The sequence below is a fragment of the Callithrix jacchus genome, chromosome 8 (assembly GCF_049354715.1).
Source record: "Callithrix jacchus isolate 240 chromosome 8, calJac240_pri, whole genome shotgun sequence".
NCBI lineage: Eukaryota > Metazoa > Chordata > Mammalia > Primates > Cebidae > Callithrix > Callithrix jacchus.
Genome location: NC_133509.1, coordinates 109,299,790 through 109,314,839, shown reverse-complemented (window position 1 = coordinate 109,314,839; position 15,050 = coordinate 109,299,790).

The following is a 15,050-nucleotide window of genomic DNA, read 5'->3' as shown; positions in this document are numbered from 1 at the left end:
GAATGTTTAATCAATATTTTTAAATTATTAATATTATATCTATATTTTTGTACCAAGTATTTGAAATCTGTAAATATTTTACACTTATGACACATCTCAATTCAAACTTGCCACACTTCATGTGCTCCGTAGTCACACCCACCATATTAGACAGTACAGGTCTGGAAGGACTCCAGAGGATGGTAACAACAGTGGCCCACCCCAGGCAGAGATTTCGGGTCATCGAAAATCAGGAAAGGGGCTGGGCACAGTGGCTCACGCCTGTAATCCCAGCACTCTGGGAGGCCGAGGAGGGCGGATCACCTGAGGTCAGGAGTTCAAGATCAGCCTGGCCAACATGGAGAAACCCCATCTCTACTAAAAATACAAAAATTAGCTGGATGTGGTGGCACACGCCTGTCATCCCAACTACTCAGGTGGCTGAGGGAAGAGAATCACTTGAACCCAAGAGGCAAAGGTTGCAGTGAGCCGAGCACCCAGCCTGGGAAACAGAGCAAGACTCCATCTCAAGAAAGAAAGAAAGAGAAAGAGAGAGAGAGAGAGAGAGAGAGAGAGAGAGAGAGAGAGAGAGAGAAAATCAGGTAAGGAAGAAAAAGTGCCTTTCACTATATGCTCTTTTGTTCTGTTTGAGCTTTTGTTTTTTCCCATATGCATATATTATCTATTTTTTTTCTTTTCTTTCCACATTTCTCTTGACTTTGTAGCTTGGCACCTATTTTTTTAAAACTCGCCATTTTAAAGGAAAGGAAAAGCACAGAAAAGCCAGAAAGAGAAACAGAAACGCAGGGTTAGTGGTAGGAGATTCCGGATAAGCAGGTGTGATGTCATGGAGGCCAAGAGAGGGGAGCTTTTCAGAGAACGAGGAGGAGGTGGAGGAGGTACAATGAAGCGACTTCAGATTGGGCATTTGGGACATTGCTCATCACTCAATGGTGACATCTGATCGCTGCTTCAGGAGAGAGGAGGGGTGGAACAAGACTGCAGCCAGTTATGAGGGTGAGGCCACAGAAAGGAGAAAAACAGACTCTCACATGGGAGCCAAACAACCCATGACTGATGCAGAGGTGGCCTGGGTGGTAAGGACTGTGGGGCGGCTCCTGGAAGCCCTGGGCAGGGAGCATGGGATAAAGGCAGGTGGAGGACAGGTGGCTCAGGGAGCAAAGGTGACCTGGAACCAGCACGATGCTGAGAAGCGGAGCCGAGTCCCACTAGAACTGAGTGGTGAAGAGGAGGGGAACCCAGGGGGCCTGGAGAGAACAGCAATAACCCGCTCGGTTAACAACTGACCTCTTACCCTCTTGGGGCCCCCGACCCCTTTGAGAATGATGGCAGCGGAGGACTCTCCCTGAGGAAAATGCACTCCTGCACACACAATTTTATACACAACTTCAGGGTGGGTCAGAGCCCCTGAGGGCCACCCCAGGTTACACCTACCAACACAGCTCACTGTGGCGTACAGGATGTGGCCGAAATTCCTCACGAGCCCTTCACGCCCGCTCTGGCCTCATCCTTGGCCCACTCGCCCTGTTTCCCAAGAGCCAATTATCTCCTTCCCTTTGTTCTGGGTGTTTTTGACTCTAAGCAGGCTTTTCCTCTCAGGAATTCTTCCTCCTCCTCTTCATTCAGAAGCTGCCTCCCTCCTCCAGGCGCTGTTAATTATGTCTTCCACTTAATAGAGACGGAGTCTCGCTCTGTCACCCAGGCTGGAGTGAAGTAGCACAATCTCGGCTCACTTCAGCCTTCGCCTCCCAGGTTCAAGCAATTCTCCTGCCTCAGCCTCACCAGTAGCTGGGATTACAGGTGCCCGCCACTACACCCAGCTGATTTTTTGTGTTTTTAGTAGAGATGGGATTTCACTATGTTGGCCAGGCTGGTCTCAAATTCCTGACCTCATGATTTACCCACCTCGATCTCCCAAAGTGCTGGGATTACAGGCATGAGCCACCATGCCCAGCCACTTTTTTTTTTTCTGTTTAAAATTATTTTTTGGACTGGGTGCAGTGCCTGTAATCCCAGCACTTTGGGAGGCCAAGGCAAGTGGATCACTCGAGGCCAGGAGTTCAAGACTAGCCTGGCCAATACAGTGAAACCTCGTCTCTACTAAAAATACAAAAATTAGCCAGGCATGGTGGCAGGCACTTGTAGTCCCAGCTACTCAGGAGGCTGAGGCAGAACCATGTGAACCCAGGAGGTGGAGACTGCAGTGAGCTGAGATTATGCCACTACACTTCAGCTGGGGCAACAGAGTGAGACTTCATCTCAAAAATGAATGAATGAATAAATAAATAATTAATTTTTTTAAATTTTAAACTGTTTATGTTAAAAACAGACACAAACATACACCCTAGCCTAGGCCTACACAGGGTCAGGATCATCAACATCACTGTCTCCCACCTTCCACTGTCACATCTCATCCCACTGGAGGTCTCTAGGGGCAGTAACATGGGGCTGTCATCTCCTAGAGTAACAACGTCTTATTCTGGAATACTTTCTAAAGGACCTGCCTGAAATACATGGTGGTTTTGCTTGGTTTGTTTCTCTTTCCTTTTCTTTTCTTTTCCTTTTTTTTGGACACAGGTTCTCACTCTGTTACCCAGGCTGAGGGGCAGTGGAACAATCATAGCTCACTGCAGCCTCAATCTCCTGGGTTCAAGTGATCCTCCCACCTTAGCCTGCCAAGTAGCTGAAACTCCAGGCATGTGCCACCATGCTCAGCTAATCTTTTTATTTTTTTGTACAGATAGGTTCTCACTGGGTTGTCCAGGCTCTTGAACTCCTGGACTCAAGCAATCCTCCTACATCGGCCTCCCAAAGTGCTGGGATTACAGGTGTGAGCCACTGCACCCGGCCCTGTTTCTTTTTTCATCACAGATTTTCTCATAAGCAGCTAATGCACCATAAACATTCCTCTCTATTAAGGAAAACCTTTCATTACCAGGGGGCCATGTTTCCAAGATTTTTAAGGAGCTTGTTAAGGTCTGTAAAAGCTTCTGCTAAACTCTTCACTGTGAATTTTTCACTGTGAAAACTCTTCTCTGTGAGTTTTCTTGGAAGTTCTTTTTCTTGCAAGTTCTTTTTCTTCTCCTGCAGTTTCCTTTTCTCTTGCCTGTTCTTCAGCTATGTGTTCCTGTTCTAGTTCCAATAACACTTCATCAATCGGTTCCTTAGGAATCACCTCTGGGACCTCCCCAGTGGCACCCTCATCCACACCGAGGTGAAAGTTGTTTGCCATCTCCAACCACAGCCACGTTGATTTTTGCAACATTCTTATCCTTGGCAAATCCTTTGAAGTCATGAACAAACCTAGTCAGTTTCTTTTTCCAGGTGCCATGCAGACAGGCCTTGATGACATTACCCCAATCCCAAGCAAGGTCCTTGATGGAGTCATAAATGTTGCAATCGGTGCCTTCTGAGTGTATCTCTCAGTTGCGGTAATAGCCTAGGTAAAGGTCTTCCTTGGGTAGTTGATATAGTTTGGCTGTAGCTCCACCCAAATTTCATCTTGAATTGTAGCTCCCATAATTCCCATGTGTCATGGGAGGAACTTGGTGGGAGATAATTGAATCATGGGGGCAGTTTCTCCGATACACATGGTAGTGAATAAATCTCCCAAGATCTGATGGGGCAGGACACGGTGGCTCATGCCTGTAATCTCAGCACTTTGAGGCCAAAGCAGGCAGATCACTTGAGGTCAGGAGTTCGAGATCAACATGGAGAAACCCAGTCTCTTATAAAAATACAAAAATTAGCCGGGCGTGGTGGTGGGCACCTGTAATCTCAGCTAGTCGGGAGGCTGAAGCAGGAAAATTGCTTGAACCCAGGAGGTGGAGGTTGCAGTGAGCCGAGATCACACCACTGCACTCCAGCCTGGGCGACAGAGTGAGACTCAGTCTGAAAAAAAAAAAAAAAGATCTGATGATTTTATAAGGGGAAACCCCTTTTGGTTCACATTCTCTCTTGTCTCCTGTCATGTAAAATGTGACTTTCATCTTCCACCATGATTGTGAGGCCTCCCCAGCCACGTGGAACTGTGAGTCCATTAAACCTCTTTTTCTTTATAAATTACCCAGTCTCAGGTATGTCTTTATCAGTGTGAAAACGGACTAATACAGTAGTAGACATTAAAAGCTGCTACCACTCCTCGAGTCACTGGTTGGATCAAAGAGTGGTATTATTAGGAGGCAGAAACGCCACTTTGATATTGGGATGAAGATCACCAATAAAAGGCAGATATGTGGGAGCATTATCAACAATAAGCAAAATCTTGGAAGGTACATTCTTCTCCAAACAATACTTCTCCACTGTGCTGGCTCAGCAATTCAGGAGTGCACCTTGGAAGCGGGACTGGGTCACACCGTGACTTCTTATTGCTCCTGGCAGTGTGCGCTCTTTTGTTTGTTTGTTTTGGTTTGGGTTTTTCGGTTTTTTTTTTTTTTTTTTTTAGGGATAGGGTGAGGGTGAAGGTTAGGGTTGAAGTTAGGGTTAGGGTATGGGTGAGAGTGAGGATGAGGGTTAGGCTTAGAATCATTTGTTTTTTTAAAAGACAGGATCTCGGGCTGGGCATGGTGGCTCACACCTGTAATCCCAGCACTTTGGGAGACCAAGGTGGGCGGATCACCTGAGGTTGGAAGTTTGACACCAGCCTGGCCAGCATGGTAAAACCAATCTCTACCAAAAAAAAAAAAAAATCAGCTGGGTGTGGTGACAGGCACCTGTAATCCCAGCTACTCGGGAAACTGAGGCAGGAGAATCTCTTAAACCCTGAGGGCGAAGGTTGCAGTGAGCCAAAATCATGCCATTGCACTCCAGCCTGGACAACAGAGCAAGACTCTGTCTCAAGAAAAAAAAAAAGGCAGGATCTCACTCTGTCACCCAGGCTGGAATCCAGTGGCCTGATCACTGCTCACTGCAGCCCTGAACTCCTAGGCTCAAGAGCTCCTCCTGCCTACCTTTCAAAGTACTGGGATTATATACAGGTGTGGGCCACCTTGCCAGGCCTCAGCATGCATTTATTGATAAACTGGAAGGCCCCAGAGTTCTCGCTCGTCCAGATCACAAAGGGTTCAGTTTGTAACCTGCAACATTGCTCTCAAACCAGACTGTTACTCTGTCCTTAAAAGCCTTGAAACCTGACATTAACTTGGCCTCTTTATAAATGAAGGTACTTTCAGGCATCCATTTTCAGAATAGAAGGTTTCATCCATATTAAAGATTTGCTCCTGCAAGTAATTTTCCTCACAATCAGCTTATCTAGAGTTTCCAAAAATTCTTCAGCTGCCTTCACATCAGCACTTACAGACTCACCAGTCACTTTCACATTATGTAATGAATAACAATTCCTGAATAGTTTAAGCCACCCTGAGCCCGCAGTAAATTCGACACTGTAATTGGATCCAGTCTTTCCTTTCAACATCACAAACTTTTTGCTTTGTCAGTAATTGTCATGGGGCTGAGAGGGATATGCTTCTGCGTCTGGTCTTCAATCCAGGTCATTAGAAATGTATCCAGATCAGGTTTAGACCCTTCCCTCATTGTTGTGCTTTCATTGCCTTCAAGGAAGCAGATCCTTTAACAGTTTTCTTCATTTTGTTCTTGTTCTTCAAAATCACAGCTATGGTGAGATGGACCTGCCTGCCTGGCGAGCAATAGCCATCGCTAATTTACCACCTTCATAGTCCTTAATCGCTTTTTGGTTTTGAGGTGAAGGCTTGCACAGTTGCCTGGGCTGGGTTACAGTAGTGCGATCTCAGCTTACTGCAACCTCCACCTTCCAGGTTCAAGCCATTCTCCTGCCTCAGCCTCCAGAGTACCTGGGATTACAGGTGCCCGCCATCACGCCCAGCTAATTTTTTTACTTTTTTTTTTTTTTGGGACGGAGTTTCGCTCTTGTTACCCAGGCTGGAGTGCAATGGTGCGATCTCGGCTCAACACAACCTCCGCCTCCTGGGTTCAGGCAATTCTCCTGCCTCAGCCTCCTGAGTAGCTGGGATTACAGGCATGTGCCACCATGCCCAGCTAATTTTTTGTATTTTTAGTAGAGACGGCGTTTCACCATGTTGACCAAGAAGGTCTCGATCTCTTGACCTTGTGATCCACCCGCCTCGGCCTCCCAAAGTGTTGGGATTACAGGCTTGAGCCATCACGCCCAGCAATTTTTTTACTTTTAGTAGAGATGGGGTTTCACTATGTTGGCCAAGCTGCTCTTGAACACCTGACCTTGTGATCTGCCCGCCTTGGCCTCCCAAAGTGCTGGGATTACAGGCGTGAGCTACCGAACCTGGCCATTCACTTTTAATTTTGCTTCTAGGTCAATCACTCGATGTGGCCTCTTCTTGACAACATTAGCTATGAATTTTGTATGTTTAGGGGCCATCAATCAAAACAGTACAAGATCAAATCAAACACAGAGAAAATGGTGCAATCAGGAGATGCAGTAAACACAAGTTATATGTAGGGTATACTCTAAAATAAGAAGAAGGCTGAGGCAGGAGTATCACTTGAGCCCAGGAGTTTTGATTGCACCACTGTGCTCCAGCCTGGGAGACCAAGTAAGATGCTGTATCTAAAAATAAAAATCAGGCCAGGGCCAGTGGCTCATACCTGTAATCCCAACGCTTTGGGAGACAAAGGCAGGCAGATCACTTGTGCTCAGGAGTTCGAGACCAACCTGGGAAAAATAGTGAGCCATTGTCTCTATAAAAAACAAGAAAAAAAAATATCTGCTGGGCGCAGTGGCTCACACCTATGATCCCAGCACTTTGGAAGGCTGAGGAGGGCAGATCACAAGGTCAGGAGTTCAAGACCAGCCTGGCCAACATGGTGAAACCCCATCTCTACTAAAAATACAAAAATTAGGCCAGGCGCAGTGGCTCACGCCTATAATCCCAGCACTCTGGGAGGCCGAGGCGGGTGGATCACGAGGTCAAGAGATTGAGACCATCCTGGTTAACAAGGTGAAACCCCGTCTCTACTAAAAAATACAAAAATTAGCTGGGCATGGTGGTGTGAACCTATAGTGCCAGCTACTCGGGAGGCTGAGGCAGGAGAATTGCTTGAACCCAGAAGGCGGAGGTTGCAGTGAGCCGAGATCGCGCCATTGCACCCCAGTCTGGGTAACAACAGAGAAACTCTGTCTCAAAAAAAAAAAAAACAAACAAAAATTAGCCAGGCATGGTGGCGACCACCTGTAATCCCAGATACTCGGGACGCTGAGGCAAGAGAATCGGTTGAACCCAGGAGGCGGAGGTTGTAGTGAGCCAAGACTGCACCATTGCATTCCAGCCTGGGTGACAGTGAGACTCCATCTCAAAAAAAAGAAAAAGAAAAAAAGTTCACTGAGCATGGTGGCTCATGTGCCTGTAGTCCCAGCTATTTGGGAGGTTGAGGCGGGAAGATCAATTGAACCCAGGATTTTGAGGCTGCAGTGAGCTAAGATTGCACCACTGCATTCCAGCCTGGGTGGCAGAACAAGACCTGTCTCAAAAAGAGAAAATAAAAGAAGCTGGGAGAGATGATGTCATGAAAGTAGGACTAGCAGCAGTTGGATTTAAGGCCTTTGTGTATAGTGAATACAGTAGGTGTTTGTTGTATTGTAGAATAAATGAGAAGCCTTTTTTTTTTTTTTGAGATGGAGTCTCACTCTGTTGCCCAGGCTGGAGTGCAGTGGTGGGATCTCGGCTCACTGCAACCTCTGCCTCTTGGGTTCAAGCAATTCTCCTGCCTCAGCTTTCTGAATAGCTAGAAATACAGGTGTAAGCCACCATACCTGGCTAATTTTTGTATTTTTAGTAGTCACGGGGTTTCGCCATATTGGTCAGGCTGGTCTTGAACTCCTGACCTCAGGCGATCCACCCATCTCAGCCTCCCAAAGTGCTGGGATTACAGGTGTAAGCCACCACACCCAGCCAATGAGAAGCCTTTTGAGCTTCAGCCCTCACACTCTAAAGTCTAGAGTTCAGTCTGTAGACATCATTGTATTCCTGAGGCTAGCCTGGAACATCACACATAGTAAGAGCTCAAATATCTGTTGAATGAATGAGATGGAGCCTTGCTCTGTTGCCCAGGCTGGAGTGCAGTGGCACAATCTCACCTCGCTGTAGCCTCCGCCTCCTGGGTTCAAGCAGTTCTCCTGCCTCAGCCTCCCAAGTAGCTGGGACTACAGGTGCACATTGCCATGCTGGCTAATTGTTATATTTTTAGTAGAGATGGGGTTTCACCATGTTGGCCAGGACGGTCTTGATCTGCTGACCTCATGAGCCACCTGCCTCAGCTTCCCAAAGTGCTGGGATTACAGGTGTGAGCCACCATGCCCAGCTGAAATAACAAATTATTTAACAAGTCATTGAGTGAATGAATTAATTGATGGGACAGATGGATGAATTCTTTAAATCTCTGTAGAAAGATGGTGAGTAGGGAAGAGAATAACTGAATAGCAGCACTGTTTACTGAGCATTTTATTATTAGACCTGTGCTAAGAATTTCACAAGCAGTGTTTCCATTTAATCCTCACAGCAGCCTCTCTGGGGTTGTTACCATCATTTTCTTTCTTTCTTTTTTTTTTTTTTTTAATGTGGAGTCTCGCTCTGTTGCCCAGGCTGGAGTGCAGTGGCATGATCTTGGCTCACGGCAACCACCACCTCCTGGATTCAAGCAATTCTCCTGCCTCAGCCTCCCAAGTTGCTGGAATTACAGACATCCACCACCATGCCTGGCTAATTTTTTTTTTGTATTTTTAGTAGAGATGGGGTTACACTGTGTTGGCCAGGCTAGTCTCAAACTCCTGACCTCGTGATCCGCCTGCCTCAGTCTCCCAAGTACCTGGGATTACAGGCACCCGCCACCATGCCCAGCTAATTTTTTTTTTTTTTTTGTATTTTTAGTAGAGATGGGCTTTCACCATGTTGGTCAGTCTGGTCTGGAACTCCTGGCCTCAGGTGATCCACCCATCTCGGCCTCCCAGAGTGCTGGGATTACAGGCATGAGCCACTGCACATGACCTACAATGACTTTAAGACCGCTGCCACATCACCAAAAGATAGGAATGTTTCAGCTCAATTATAATGTTATGGGGTCACTGTTGTGTAAATGAGCTATCATTGATAGAAACATTACATGTCAGATAACTGTATTTAGGAATAGATTCTAAGGTCATAGGGGATGTATATGTTCATCTGCTAAAATATCTTTAATAGATATTGCCAGACAATTTTCCAACGTGAGTGTACCAATTCACCCTCCCATCTGAGGCACCAGAAGTTTTTGTTTTATTCTATTTTGTTTTTGAGACAAAGTCTCGCTCTGTTGCCCAGGCTAGAGTGCAATAGCACAATCTCGGCTCACTGCAACCTCTGCCTCCCAGGTTCAGGTGATTCTACTGCCTCAGCCTCCCAAGTAGCTGGGATTACTGGCGCCTGCCACCATGCCTGGCTAATTTTTTGTATTTTTAGTAGAGATAGAGTTTCACTATGTTGGCCAAGCTGTTCTCGAACTCCTTACTTCATGATCCGCCTACCTTGGCCTCCCAAAGTGCCTGGCTGGCACCAGAAGTTTTTAACATTCTGCAGGTGATTCTAATATTCAGCCAAGGCTAAGAACCACTGTCTTACAGTGTTGATGATAACTTCATGGAGGGTTCTGACGGAGAACTATGAGAACCTGTAATGACGAGGCTTGACCCATGAAGAAAGGAAGAAAGGGAGGAAGGAAGGGAGGGAGGGAGTCCCAGAAGGAAGGAGGGAAGGAAGGAGGGAAGGAAGGAAGGAAGGAAGGGAGGAAGGAAGGAAGGGAGGGAGGGAGGGAGGGAAGGCTTCCTAGAATGGGTGCTTTGTTGACCTCTGAGGGTTCACTCTGAGAGGCCAGACTGTAAGGAAGGGTAGTACAGCTCCAGAACAGGGGGAGTGATTGGAGACTGTGGGGCAGAGAGGCAGGCAGGGGCTAGAAAATACCATCTTCAAGGCCATGTCAAGGATTATCTTTTTAACCTTTTTATTTTGAAATAAGGCCAGGTGCAGTGGCTCATGCCTGTAATCCCAGCACTTTGGGAGGCAGGTGGATCACTTGAGGTCAACAATTAGAGACCAGCCTGGTCAATATGGTGAAACCTCATCTCTACAGACAATACAAAAAAAAAAAAAAGGCCAGGCACAGTGGCTCACACCTGTAATCTCAGCACTTTGGGAGGCTGAGGCAGGCGGATCACCGAGGTCAGGAGTTTGAGACCAGCCTGGCCAACATGGTAAAACCATCTCTACTAAAAATACAAAAACATTAGCTGAGCATGGTGGCACACACCTGTAATCCCAGCTGCTCGGGAGGCTGAGGCAGGAGAGTCACTGGAACCTGGGAGACTGAGATCACATCACTTCACTCCAGTCTGGAAAACAGAGCAAGACTCCATCTCAAAAAATAAATAAATAAAATAATAAAATAAAATCATTTTGAAAACATTTAAACCTATAGAAAAGTTGCAAAAACAGTAGAGAATGCTCATGTATCCTTACACAACTTCCCCTCATGTTAAAACTCAAATAAGTATCATAAAATAATCAGAACCAGGAAAATAACAGTACAACGTTACTAACCAAACTACCATGCTTAGTCACATTTCACCGGTTTTCCCCCAGTGTCTTTTTCCTGGTACAGGATCCAATCCAGAGTCCACATTGCATTTAGTTTCTGTCTCCCTCATCTCCTCCACTCTATGTCAGTTCCTCAGGTTTGCCTCACAGCCTTGACATATTTTAAGAGTACTGGTCAGTTATGATGTAGAACGTCTTCGGCTTTTTGCTTGTCCGACATTTTCTCAGGATTAGATCAAGGTTGTAAATTTATGGCACAAATTGCACAGAAGTTATCTTAGTACTGGCATTGTTAACCTCAATCACTTCGTTTCATTGGCATCTGCCAGGTTTTCCCATTGCAAAGTGACTATTTTGACATTATTTTACTGAGAAAAAAGGAATGGCATTGAAGGATTTGAAGCAAGGGAAGTAACTTTAGATTTATGTGCCAGGTGTGGTGGCTCAAGCCTGTAATCCCAGCACTTTGGGAGGCCAAGGCAGGTGGATCACGAGGTCAAGAGATCGAGACCATCCTGGTCAACATGGTGAAACCCCGTCTCTACTAAAAATACAAAAAATTAGCTGGGCATGGTGGCGCGTGCCTGTAATCCCAGCTACTCAGGAGGCTGAGGCCGGAGAATTGCCTGAACCCAGGAGGCGGAGGTTGTGTTGAGCCGAGATTGCGCCATTGCACTCCAGCCTGGGTAACAAGAGCGAAACTTCATCTCAAAAAAAAAAAAAAAAAAACTCTAGATTTATGTTTCGACAGTGCCGCCCTGGTTGCAATGTGAAGAACAGATTAGAATGTATGTGGGGAAGATTGGCTGGGAGTATACTGCAGTGTAACATGTGATGCTGGAAATAGAGAGAAGTAGGCAGATTCTAGAGATGTTTAGAAATATCTTGGCCAGGTGTGGTGGCTCATGCCTGTAATCCCAGCACTTTGGGAGGCTAAGGTGGAAGGACTGTTTGGGCCCAGGGGTTTGAGAGGAGCCCGGACAACACAGGGAGGCTGCTCTCCTATCTCTGTCCCCCTAGCTCTTTCTGTCTGTCTCTATTTAAACAAACATGTCAAAGATACCTGGCTCTTTCCGTCTCCACGAAGATGAGCTCTGAGGATCAGTGGACCCAGCAGCCATCGGCCCCTGTACTGGACACTGCCATGCAACCCAGTTATGCCCCCTTGTTGTGCCCCAACTCTTTTTTGCTTTTGCTTTTTTTGTTGTTTTCTTTTTTGTTTTTGTTTTTGTTTGATATAGAGTCTTGCTCTGTGGCCCAGGCTGGAATGAAGTGGCGTGATCTCTGCTCGCTGCACCCTCTGTCTCCCAGGTTCAAGCGGTTCTTCTGCCTCAGCCTCCCGAGTAGCTGGGATTACAGGTGCAGGCCACCTCAGCTAATTTTTGTATTTCTAGTAGAGACAGCGTTTAACCATATTGGCCAGGCTGGTCTTGAACTCCTGATTTCGTGATCCACTTGCCTCGGCCTCCCAAAGTGCTGGGATTACAGGTGTGAGCCACTGCGCCTGGCCTTTTTCTTTTTTTTCTTATTTTTAGACACAAGATCTCACTCTGTAACACAGGCTAGAGTGCAGCGGCTCAATCATAGCTCACTGCAGCCTTGAACTCCCAGCCTCACGTGATCTTCCTGCCTCAGCCTCAGCACTAAGTGATCTTCTGCCTGCCTCAGCACTAAGATTACAAGCATGAGCCACTGTGCCCCAGTTTTTTTTTTCTGAGATGGAGTCTCACGCTATTGTCCAGGCTGGAGTGCAGTGGTGCAATCTCGGCTCACTGCAACCTCCGCCTCCCAAGGTTCAAGCGATTCTCCTGCCTCAGCCTCCCAAGTAACTGGGATTTCAGGCACCCGCCACCACACCCAACTAATTTTTGTATTTTTAGTAGAGACGGGGTTTTGTCATGTTGGCCACGCTGGTCTCAAACTCCTGACCTTAGGTGATCTGCCCACCTCAGCCTCCCAATGTGCTGGGATTACAGGCATGAGCCACCATGCCCAGCCCAGCCTCCCAATTCTAATTTACGTGACAATAGATAACTCTGCCCAGTTAAGGAGCCTAAAAACTGACCTTGACTTTCAACACCTGTAAGATGCAACACTTCAGAGGCACCCCTCTGAGCCAGGATGGGCTGTGAGGGGTGGGGAGGCAGGTGAAGGAAAGGGAACCTAAAGCTAAGAAGCCTGGATGCTCCCCAAATACCTCCCTGACCCCCACATCCTGCACTTCTCCTCCCGGCCCTGGGAGCTGCAGTCTGGAGCAGGGTGAGGCAGTGGTGACGACCCCCTGTGGCCTTCCTGCCTTCTGCCAACCCAATGGTCTCCACAGGCAGAGGGTGATACATGAGCAGCGGCTTGCCCAGTCTCCTCCTGGCAGCCCTCCTATCTCTGTCCCCCCAGCTCTCTCTGCCTGGCAAAGAGAACCAGTTAAGTGGATTTCATGCTACTTTCAAAATCATTTTTCATGGAATTTTTTTTTTTTTTTTTTGACACCCAAGTCTGGCTCTGTCACCCAGGCTGTAGTACAGTGGCGTGATCTCAGCTCACTGCAACCTCCACCTCCCAGGTTAAAATGATTTTTCTGCCTCAGCCTCCCGAGCAGCTGGGACTACAGGATCCCACTACCATGCCCAGCTAATTTTTGTATTTTTAGTAGAGACAGGGTTTCGCCATATTGGCCAGGGTTGTCTCGAACTCCTGACTTTGTGATCCGCCTGCACTTGGCCTCCCAAAACGCTGGGATTATAGGTATGAGCCACTGCGCCCAGCCACATGGAAAAAATTTTATGCCATTAAACCTAGTTTCTGCTGCTTCTCATGTAAAACCTTCCCTCCTCTTCTTCCATAAGATAAACTAGCAATGGGAAGACTTAGTAACCTACTAGTGACACCCTACAGGTAACCTGGATGTGGCTAGCTGGGGTTGGGGAGGAGCAACCACACTAGAAGGTTCTGGTGAAATGTCAGGTCAATGAAAGTGCACAGACAGCCCCGGGACGGGAGCAGGCTCCCCTGCACACACTCTTGGGGCTTTGCTGCTCAGCCTTGCAGCCCCATCCTGACCACTGCCTGGTGGCAGAAGCCCTGTCCCCTAGCTTCCCATCCTCCTGTGACAGCCACCAAAATGGAATGAGTCTTTTACAACCAGTGACTAGGGTCACAAGAGGGGCAATTGAGGCATTTCCCAGAGACTCCCAGGCTGCCAACACTTCTCAGAGAAGAGCTGGCTCATTCTCGGAGAATAAGCCACGAGGTACCAGACACAGATCAGCCAGTACAGGCTTCCAGTGAGCCTGCTGCACTTTTTGTCCATTCCATATGGAAGCCTCTATCACTCTGTGTCATATCACAGCTGCTGCAAACTGAGGCCTTTGTGAAGACAAGAGTTGAATACAAATGGCTCTGTCTCCTCAGCTCGCAGCACAGAGCTCAACCTCTCAGAGGCTGCTAGATAGGAATCTATTACATCTGCCAGATCCCTTGTGAGCAGGGCCGACACAGCCCTTGGTCAAAACTTGGGCTGTTCAGGAGCCTCAGGTGTGGCCTGGGATGAAAGCTGTACTCAGGGGAAAGGATGGGACAGGAATGGGCTGGACCAATGGAATTCTCTTCCCTGTGATTACCCAGTAGTGTCCAACCTCGTGAAACATGCTGTTTCGTTTTCTTTTTTTTTTTTTAAGACGGGGTTTGCTCTTGTTGCCCAGGCTGGAGTGCTCTTGGCTCACCACATCCTCCACCTCCCAGGTTCAAGTGATTCTCCTGCTTCAGCCTCCCAAGTAGCTGGAATTACAGGCATGTGCCACCACACCTAGCTAATTTTGTATTTTTAGTAGAGACTAAAATTTCTCCATGTTGGTCAGGCTGGTGTTGAACTCCCAACCTCAGATGATTCACCCGCCTCGGCCTCCCAAAGTGCTGGGATTACAGGTGTGAGCCACCACGCCCAGCAGAAACCCACGTTTCTAGGGTCCTGCTGGGATAGAGGTATGGGAGAGAGAACATTCTAGGATAATGCTCAGCTTTCTGGCCAGTTCAACTAAGAACCTGATGCTGCAGAAACCGGGGTGAAAAATACTCAGACAAGAGTGTGTGAGGGGAATCGGGGGATGAGCCCAGATTGGCAGGCAGTGAGATTGAGGCAATAGTGGGACATCCAGGAGTGGCAAATGGGATATGAGGTGGCTGCTCGGAACCCACAAGCCAACAGCAATGTCCTGGACCCTGAGTGCTGGACTCCAGAGAAACATTTGAGGAGCAACTCTATGTTGATCTCCACCAAAATGTGAGACCTCTTCCTCCAGGGGATAAATGTAGAGATAATTTTTTTTTAATTATTCAATGTTTCACTGGACTTTTTAGGAGGATAAAACTTTTTTTTTTTTTTTTGGCAGTTTCCAAGTCATTTTATTCAGAATTTTGTGTTTGTTTCCTGAATCAATAAATACTATACACAACAATGTAAAAATGGCTACCATTTTC